At 39.5% G+C, this 8,330-nt stretch overlaps 1 long non-coding RNA gene across 1 annotated transcript; it reads left to right on the forward strand.

Annotated features, from left to right (window-relative positions):
- The first annotated feature begins 5,261 nt into the window (after window positions 1-5,261).
- On the forward strand, window positions 5,262-8,071 carry LOC139961285 (uncharacterized). The gene is made up of 2 exons (XR_011790801.1): window positions 5,262-6,787; window positions 7,401-8,071. It is a non-coding gene; the product is annotated as an uncharacterized lncRNA (long non-coding RNA).
- The last annotated feature ends 259 nt before the right edge of the window (window positions 8,072-8,330 follow it).

The following is an 8,330-nucleotide window of genomic DNA, read 5'->3' on the forward strand; positions in this document are numbered from 1 at the left end:
TGCTTGTTCTTTGTTTTGTCTGTTTCTTGTATATGGTTGGTTTGATTGACTGTTGTTTTGTTTGCTTGCTTGCTGGTTGATTTGTTTCTTGTGGGTTTGTTTGATGGATTGCTGTTGGTCTTGTGGATTGCTTGCTTGGATGTGCGTTTGTTTGCTTGTTATTCGTTTTGTTTGTTTCTTTGTGGATCGTCATTTGCTTTCTTGCTGGTTTGTTTGTTTGCTCGCTTGTTGCTTATTTGAATTCTCGTTTGTTTAATTTCGATCTTGCTGGTATGTTCGCTTGCTTGCTGGCTTACTTCTATTTCTTGTAAGCTTGCTCGATAGCTTGTTTTTTTCTCTTTTGTAGATTTGCTTGTATGCTTGCTGGTTTTTAGAGTGATTCCTTGCTAATTTGTTTGCTTGCTTGCTGTTACTTTTTCTCGTGGGTTTGCGGGATCCTGGACTGTTTGCTTGTTTGTCGGTTGCTTTATTTACTCGGTTGTTTGCTCGCTCGCTGATTTGATTGTTTTTCTTGTGGGCTCCCCACTGTTCCTTGATGGTTGCTCGTTTGTGTGTTTTTGTGTGTGTTTGCTCTCTTGTTTCCCCTTGATTGCTGGTTGATTTGTTTCCCTGTGTGTTTGGTTGTTTTTTGTGTTTTTTTTTTTGCTTGCTTGTCTTGTGGATTGCATGCTTGTATTGTGGTTGTTTGCATATTCTTTGTTTTGTCTGTTTCTTGTTTATGGTTGGTTTGATTGACTGTTGTTTTGTTCGCTTACTTGCTTGTGGATTTGTTTCTTGTTGGTTTGTTTGATGGATTGCTGTTTGTCTTTTGGATTGCTTGCTTGGATGTGCGTTTGTTTGCTTGTTCTTTGTTTTGTTTGTTTCTTTGTGGATCGCCATTTGCTTTTTTGCTGGTTTGTTTGCTCGCTTGTTGCTTATCTGAATTCTCGTTTGTTGAATTTCGATCTTGCTGGTATGTTCGCTTGCTTGCTGGCTTACTTCTATTTCTTGTAAGCTTGCTCGATAGCTTTTTTTTCTCTCTTGTAGATTTGCTTGTATGCTTGCTGGTTTTTAGAGTGATTCCTTGCTGATTTGTTTGCTTGCTTGCTGTTATTTTTTTCTGGTGGGTTTGCTCGGATCCTGGAGTGTTTGCTTGTTTGTCGGTTGCTCGCTCGCTGATTTGTTTGTTTTTCTTGTGGGCTCCCCACTGTTCCTTGATGGCTGATTCGTTTGTCAGTTATTGTGTGTGGTTGTTCTCTTGTTTCCCCCTTGATTGCTGGTTGATTTGTTTCCCTGTGTGTTTGGGTGTTTTTTTTTTTTACTTGCTTGTCTTGTGGATTGCGTCTTGTGGATTGCGTGCTTGTATTGGGGTTGTTTGCATATTCTTTGTTTTGTCTGTTTCTTGTATATGGTTGGTTTGATTGACTGTTGTTTTGTTCGCTTGCTTGCTGGTTGATTTGTTTCATGTGGGTTTGTTTGATGGATTGCTGTTGGTCTTGTGGATTGCTTGCTTGGATGTGTGTTTGTTTGCTTGTTCTTCGTTTTGTTTTTCTTTGTGGATTGTTCATTTGCTTTCTTGCTGATTTGTTTGCTTGCTTGTTGCTTATCTGAATTCTCGCTTGTTTGTTTAATTTCGATCTTGCTTGTATGTTTGCTTGCTTGCTGGCTTACTTCTATTTTTTTGTAAGCTTGCTCGATAGCTTTTTTTTCTCTCTCGTAGATTTGCTTGTATGCTTGCTGGTTTTTAGAGTGATTCCTTGCTGATTTGTTTGCTTGCTTGCTTTTTTTTTTTTCTCGTGGGTTTGCTCGGATCCTCGACTGTTTGCTTGTTTGTCGGTTGCTCGCTCGCTGATTTGTTTGTTTTTCTTGTGGGCTCCCCACTGTTCCTTGATGGCTGATTCGTTTGTCAGTTATTGTGTGTGGTTGTTCTCTTGTTTCCCCCTTGATTGCTGGTTGATTTGTTTCCCTGTGTGTTTGGGTGTTTTTTTTTTTACTTGCTTGTCTTGTGGATTGCGTCTTGTGGATTGCGTGCTTGTATTGGGGTTGTTTGCATATTCTTTGTTTTGTCTGTTTCTTGTATATGGTTGGTTTGATTTACTGTTGTTTTGTTCGCTTGCTTGCTGGTTGATTTGTTTCTTGTGGGTTTGTTTGATGGATTGCTGTTGGTCTTGTGGATTGCTTGCTTGGATGTGCGTTTGTTTGCTTGTTATTCGTTTTGTTTGTTTCTTTGTGGATCGTCATTTGCTTTCTTGCTGGTTTGTTTGTTTGCTCGCTTGTTGCTTATTTGAATTCTCGTTTGTTTAATTTCGATCTTGCTGGTATGTTCGCTTGCTTGCTGGCTTACTTCTATTTCTTGTAAGCTTGCTCGATAGCTTGTTTTTTTCTCTTTTGTAGATTTGCTTGTATGCTTGCTGGTTTTTAGAGTGATTCCTTGCTAATTTGTTTGCTTGCTTGCTGTTACTTTTTCTCGTGGGTTTGCAGGATCCTGGACTGTTTGCTTGTTTGTCGGTTGCTTTATTTACTCGGTTGTTTGCTCGCTCGCTGATTTGATTGTTTTTCTTGTGGGCTCCCCACTGTTCCTTGATGGTTGCTCGTTTGTGTGTTTTTGTGTGTGTTTGCTCTCTTGTTTCCCCTTGATTGCTGGTTGATTTGTTTCCCTGTGTGTTTGGTTGTTTTTTGTGTTTTTTTTTTTGCTTGCTTGTCTTGTGGATTGCGTGCTTGTATTGTGGTTGTTTGCATATTCTTTGTTTTGTCTGTTTCTTGTTTATGGTTGGTTTGATTGACTGTTGTTTTGTTCGCTTACTTGCTTGTGGATTTGTTTCTTGTTGGTTTGTTTGATGGATTGCTGTTTGTCTTTTGGATTGCTTGCTTGGATGTGCGTTTGTTTGCTTGTTCTTTGTTTTGTTTGTTTCTTTGTGGATCGCCATTTGCTTTTTTGCTGGTTTGTTTGCTCGCTTGTTGCTTATCTGAATTCTCGTTTGTTGAATTTCGATCTTGCTGGTATGTTCGCTTGCTTGCTGGCTTACTTCTATTTCTTGTAAGCTTGCTCGATAGCTTTTTTTTCTCTCTTGTAGATTTGCTTGTATGCTTGCTGGTTTTTAGAGTGATTCCTTGCTGATTTGTTTGCTTGCTTGCTGTTATTTTTTTCTGGTGGGTTTGCTCGGATCCTTGAGTGTTTGCTTGTTTGTCGGTTGCTCGCTCGCTGATTTGTTTGTTTTTCTTGTGGGCTCCCCACTGTTCCTTGATGGCTGATTCGTTTGTCAGTTATTGTGTGTGGTTGTTCTCTTGTTTCCCCCTTGATTGCTGGTTGATTTGTTTCCCTGTGTGTTTGGGTGTTTTTTTTTTTTACTTGCTTGTCTTGTGGATTGCGTCTTGTGGATTGCGTGCTTGTATTGGGGTTGTTTGCATATTCTTTGTTTTGTCTGTTTCTTGTATATGGTTGGTTTGATTGACTGTTGTTTTGTTCGCTTGCTTGCTGGTTGATTTGTTTCATGTGGGTTTGTTTGATGGATTGCTGTTGGTCTTGTGGATTGCTTGCTTGGATGTGTGTTTGTTTGCTTGTTCTTCGTTTTGTTTTTCTTTGTGGATTGTTCATTTGCTTTCTTGCTGATTTGTTTGCTTGCTTGTTGCTTATCTGAATTCTCGCTTGTTTGTTTAATTTCGATCTTGCTTGTATGTTTGCTTGCTTGCTGGCTTACTTCTATTTCTTGTAAGCTTGCTCGATAGCTTTTTTTTCTCTCTCGTAGATTTGCTTGTATGCTTGCTGGTTTTTAGAGTGATTCCTTGCTGATTTGTTTGCTTGCTTGCTTTTTTTTTTTTCTCGTGGGTTTGCTCGGATTCTCGACTGTTTGCTTGTTTGTCGGTTGCTCGCTCGCTGATTTGTTTGTTTTTCTTGTGGGCTCCCCACTGTTCCTTGATGGCTGATTCGTTTGTCAGTTATTGTGTGTGGTTGTTCTCTTGTTTCCCCCTTGATTGCTGGTTGATTTGTTTCCCTGTGTGTTTGGGTGTTTTTTTTTTTACTTGCTTGTCTTGTGGATTGCGTCTTGTGGATTGCGTGCTTGTATTGGGGTTGTTTGCATATTCTTTGTTTTGTCTGTTTCTTGTATATGGTTGGTTTGATTTACTGTTGTTTTGTTCGCTTGCTTGCTGGTTGATTTGTTTCTTGTGGGTTTGTTTGATGGATTGCTGTTGGTCTTGTGGATTGCTTGCTTGGATGTGCGTTTGTTTGCTTGTTATTCGTTTTGTTTGTTTCTTTGTGGATCGTCATTTGCTTTCTTGCTGGTTTGTTTGTTTGCTCGCTTGTTGCTTATTTGAATTCTCGTTTGTTTAATTTCGATCTTGCTGGTATGTTCGCTTGCTTGCTGGCTTCTATTTCTTGTAAGCTTGCTCGATAGCTTGTTTGTTTCTCTTTTGTAGATTTGCTTGTATGCTTGCTGGTTTTTAGAGTGATTCCTTGCTGATTTGTTTGTTTGCTTGCTTGTTGCTTATTTGAATTCTCGTTTGTTTAATTTCGATCTTGCTGGTGTGTTTGCTTGCTTGCTTCTATTTCTTGTAAGCTTGCTCGATAGCTTGTTTTTTTTTCTCGTAGATTTGCTTGCTGGTTTTTAGAGTGGTTTCTTGCTGATTTGTTTGCTTGCTGTTTTTTTTTTCTCGTGGGTTTGCTCGGATCCTGGACTGTTTGCTTGTTTGTCGGTTGCTTTATTTACTCGGTGGTTTGCTCGCTCGCTGATTTGTTTGTTTTTCTTGTGGACTCCCCACGGTTCCTTGATGGTTGCTCATTTGTGTGTTTTTGTGTGTGGTTGCTCTCTTGTTTCCCCATTGATTGCTGGTTGATTTGTTTCCCTGCGTGTGTGTTTGTTTTTCGCTTGCTTCCTGTTTGTCTTGTGGATTGCGTGCTTGTATTGTGGTTGTTTGCATATTCATTGTTTTGTCTGTTTCTTGTATGGTTGGTTTGGTTGACTGTTGTTTTGTTCGCTTGCTTGCTGGTTGATTTGTTTCTTGTGGGTTTGTTTGATGGATTGCTGTTTGTCTTGTGGATTGCTTGCTTGGATGTGCGTTTGTTTGCTTGTTCTTCGTTTTGTTTGTTAACTTTGTGGATTGTTCATTTGCTTTCTTGCTGGTTTGTTTGTTTGCTTGCTTGTTGCGTATTTGAATTCTCGCTTGTTTGTTTAATTTCGATCTTGCTGGTATGTTTGCTTGCTTGCTGGCTTCTATTTCTTGTAAGCTTGCTCGATAGCTTGGTTTTTTTCTCTCTCGTAGATTTGCTTGTATGCTTGCTGGTTTTTGGTTCCTTGCTGAAAGCAAAGGAACCTATGTATTCAGGTTGGCGTGTGTGTGTGTGTGTGTGTGGGTGTATGTGTGTGTGTGTGTGTGTGTGTGTGTGTGTGACGCTTAAGCTTGTATGCACGATAACTCAACAAGGGATTGACTGATCATGATCAAACTTGGTGGGTGGGTGGCCCATAGTGAGTAGATGAACCCTATTGTTTTTGGTGCCCACAAAGGTCACCAAAGGTCAGTTATGGTCCAAAAACCCAAAATACTAAAACTGCAATAACTCCCAGTGCCAATGTGCGACAAGGTTGATATTTTGGGACAAGTTGTGAACTGGTTAGGGCAATATTTTGAAACTTAACGGTCATGTGATCTGAGGTCACCAAAGGTCAATTAATGTTAAAAAACTAGTATTTTTGCGATAACTTGAGAACGAATTGTCCGTTAGGGTTGGGAGTTGCTTCAGTGTAATCCAATTGTCGACCCACATCTGGGTGACCCTTGACCTCAATTTGACCTCTGGTGACCTTTTCATGTTTTGGGGATTTTTACAGTTTCGATGCTATTTTCAGATGTCAAAGGTACCTTCCGATCATAAATATCGATAGGTTGACCCCCGTGTGACCTTTGTGTGCGAACTCATATGGGGTCAAAGTTTTCGGTCAGAGTTAGGATGGCTGTACAGACTTATCGTGTTGATTTTTGGAATCAGCAGATCAAACTACATTTGAAACCAAGGTCAAAAGGTCAAAGGTCACATTAGAAAAAATGTGCTTAGTTTGGGAGAAAACGGGCGAAAAAGAAAATGTTTGGTTTTGATGCTAGATTTGGATATCAAAGGTACCTTCCGATCAAAAATGTCAATGGGTTGACACCCGGGTGACCTTTGTGTGTAAAGTTATACAAGGTCAAAGTTAATTTTCAGACATTTAATGCAATAACTCCCAGGGCCAAGGTGTAACAAGGTTGATATTTTGGGACAAGTTGCAAATGGTATAGAGGAATATTTTCAAACTTAACGGTCATGTGATCCGAGGTCATCAAAGGTCAATTAATGTTAAAAAACTAGTATTTTCGGTGAGAAAATGGGCAAAGAAAAAAATGTTTGAATTCTTACAGTTTTGATGCTATATTCACGTCTCAACAATCAAAAATGTCAATAGGTTTACCCCAGGTGACCTTTGTGTGTGAAGTTATATGAGGTCAAAGTAAATTTTCAGACATTTAGTGCAATAATTCCCAGTTCCAAGGTGTGACACGGTTGATATTTCGGGACAAGTTGCAAATGGTATAGGGGAATATTTTCAAATTTAACGGTCATGTGATCCGAGGTCACCAAAGGTCAATTAATGATAAAAAACTAGTATTTTTGCGATAACTTGAGAATGAATTGTCCGTTAGGGTTGGGAGTTGCTTCAATTTAATCCAATTGTCGACCCGCATCTGGGTGACCCTTGACCTCAATTTGACCTCTGGTGACCTTTTCATGTTTTGGGGATTTTTACAGTTTCGATGCTATTTTCAGATGTCAAAGGTACCTTCTGATCATAAATGTCAATGGGTTGACCCCCGTGTGACCTTCGTGTGCGGAGTTATACGAGGTCAAAGTTAATTTTCAGACATTTAATGCAATAACTCTCAGTTCCAAGGTGTGACACAGTTGATATTTTGGGACAAGTTGCAAATGGTATAGGGGAATATTCTCAAACTTAACGGTCATGTGATCCGAGGTCACCAAAGGTCAATTAATGATAAAAAACTAGTATTTTTGCGATAACTTGAGAACGAATTGTCCGTTAGGGTTGGGAGTTGCTTCAATTTAATCCAATTGTCGACCCGCATCTGGGTGACCCTTGACCTCAATTTGACCTCTGGTGACCTTTTCATGTTTTGGGGATTTTTCAGTTTCGATGCTATTTTCAGATGTCAAAGGTACCTTCTGATCATAAATGTCAATGGGTTGACCCCCGTGTGACCTTCCTGTGCGGAGTTATACGAGGTCAAAGTTAATTTTCAGACATTTAATGCAATAACTCTCAGTTCCAAGGTGTGACACGGTTGATATTTTGGGACAAGTTGCAAATGGTATAGGGGAATATTTTCAAACTTAACGGTCATGTGATCCGAGGTCACCAAAAATGTCAAAGGTACCTTCTGATCATAAATGTCAATAGGTTGACCCCGTGTGACCTTCGTGTGCGAAGTTATACGAGGTCAAAGTTAAAAAATATTAATGAGGTCACGGGTCAAACGTGAAAAACTCCCAAGTTGCAATAACTTGGCTACTATTTATTGGAATTTCGTCAAACTTGGTATGATGATATTGGTAGATAGTCTCCACACACTGATGTGTGTTGCAATTGATATCATGTATGTTTATAAGGGGGGGGGGGGGGGGCCTAGCATTATTTCGTTATGAAAAGTTTGTATGCACAATAACTCAACAAGGGAATGACCAATCATTACCATACTTGGTGAGTGGGTGGCCAATAGTAAGTAGATTAAACCTGTTGATTTTGGTGGTCATATCATGAATATTAATGAGGTCATGGGGTCAAACGTGAAATACTCCAAATTGCAATTACTTGGCTACTATTACTAATGGGAATTTCGTCAAACTTGGTATGATGATAATGGTAGATAGTCTTCACACACTGATGTGTGTTGCAATTGATATCAGGGCTTAGCATTACTTTGGCAACAAAAGTTTGTGAGCATAAATTACTGTTGTTGTATTAGGGCTTTGTTAGAAATTTCCCTATGAATGGAACTAATGAACAGCAGCAAGGAACCATGAAATGTTTTCATTCTGGTTAGAGTGATTCCTTGCTGATTTGTTTGTTTGCTTGCTTGTTGCTTATTTGAATTCTCGTTTGTTTAATTTTGATCTTGCTGGTGTGTTTGCTTGCTTGCTTCTATTTCTTGTAAGCTTGCTCGATAGCTTGTTTTTTTTTCTCGTAGATTTGCTTGTATGCTTGCTGGTTTTTAGAGTGATTCCTTGCTGATTTGTTTGCTTGCTTGCTGTTTTTTTTTCTCGTTGGTTTGCTCGGATCCTGGACTGTTTGCTTGTTTGTCGG

This window comes from Apostichopus japonicus, chromosome 20 (assembly GCF_037975245.1).
Source record: "Apostichopus japonicus isolate 1M-3 chromosome 20, ASM3797524v1, whole genome shotgun sequence".
Lineage (NCBI taxonomy): Eukaryota > Metazoa > Echinodermata > Holothuroidea > Aspidochirotida > Stichopodidae > Apostichopus > Apostichopus japonicus.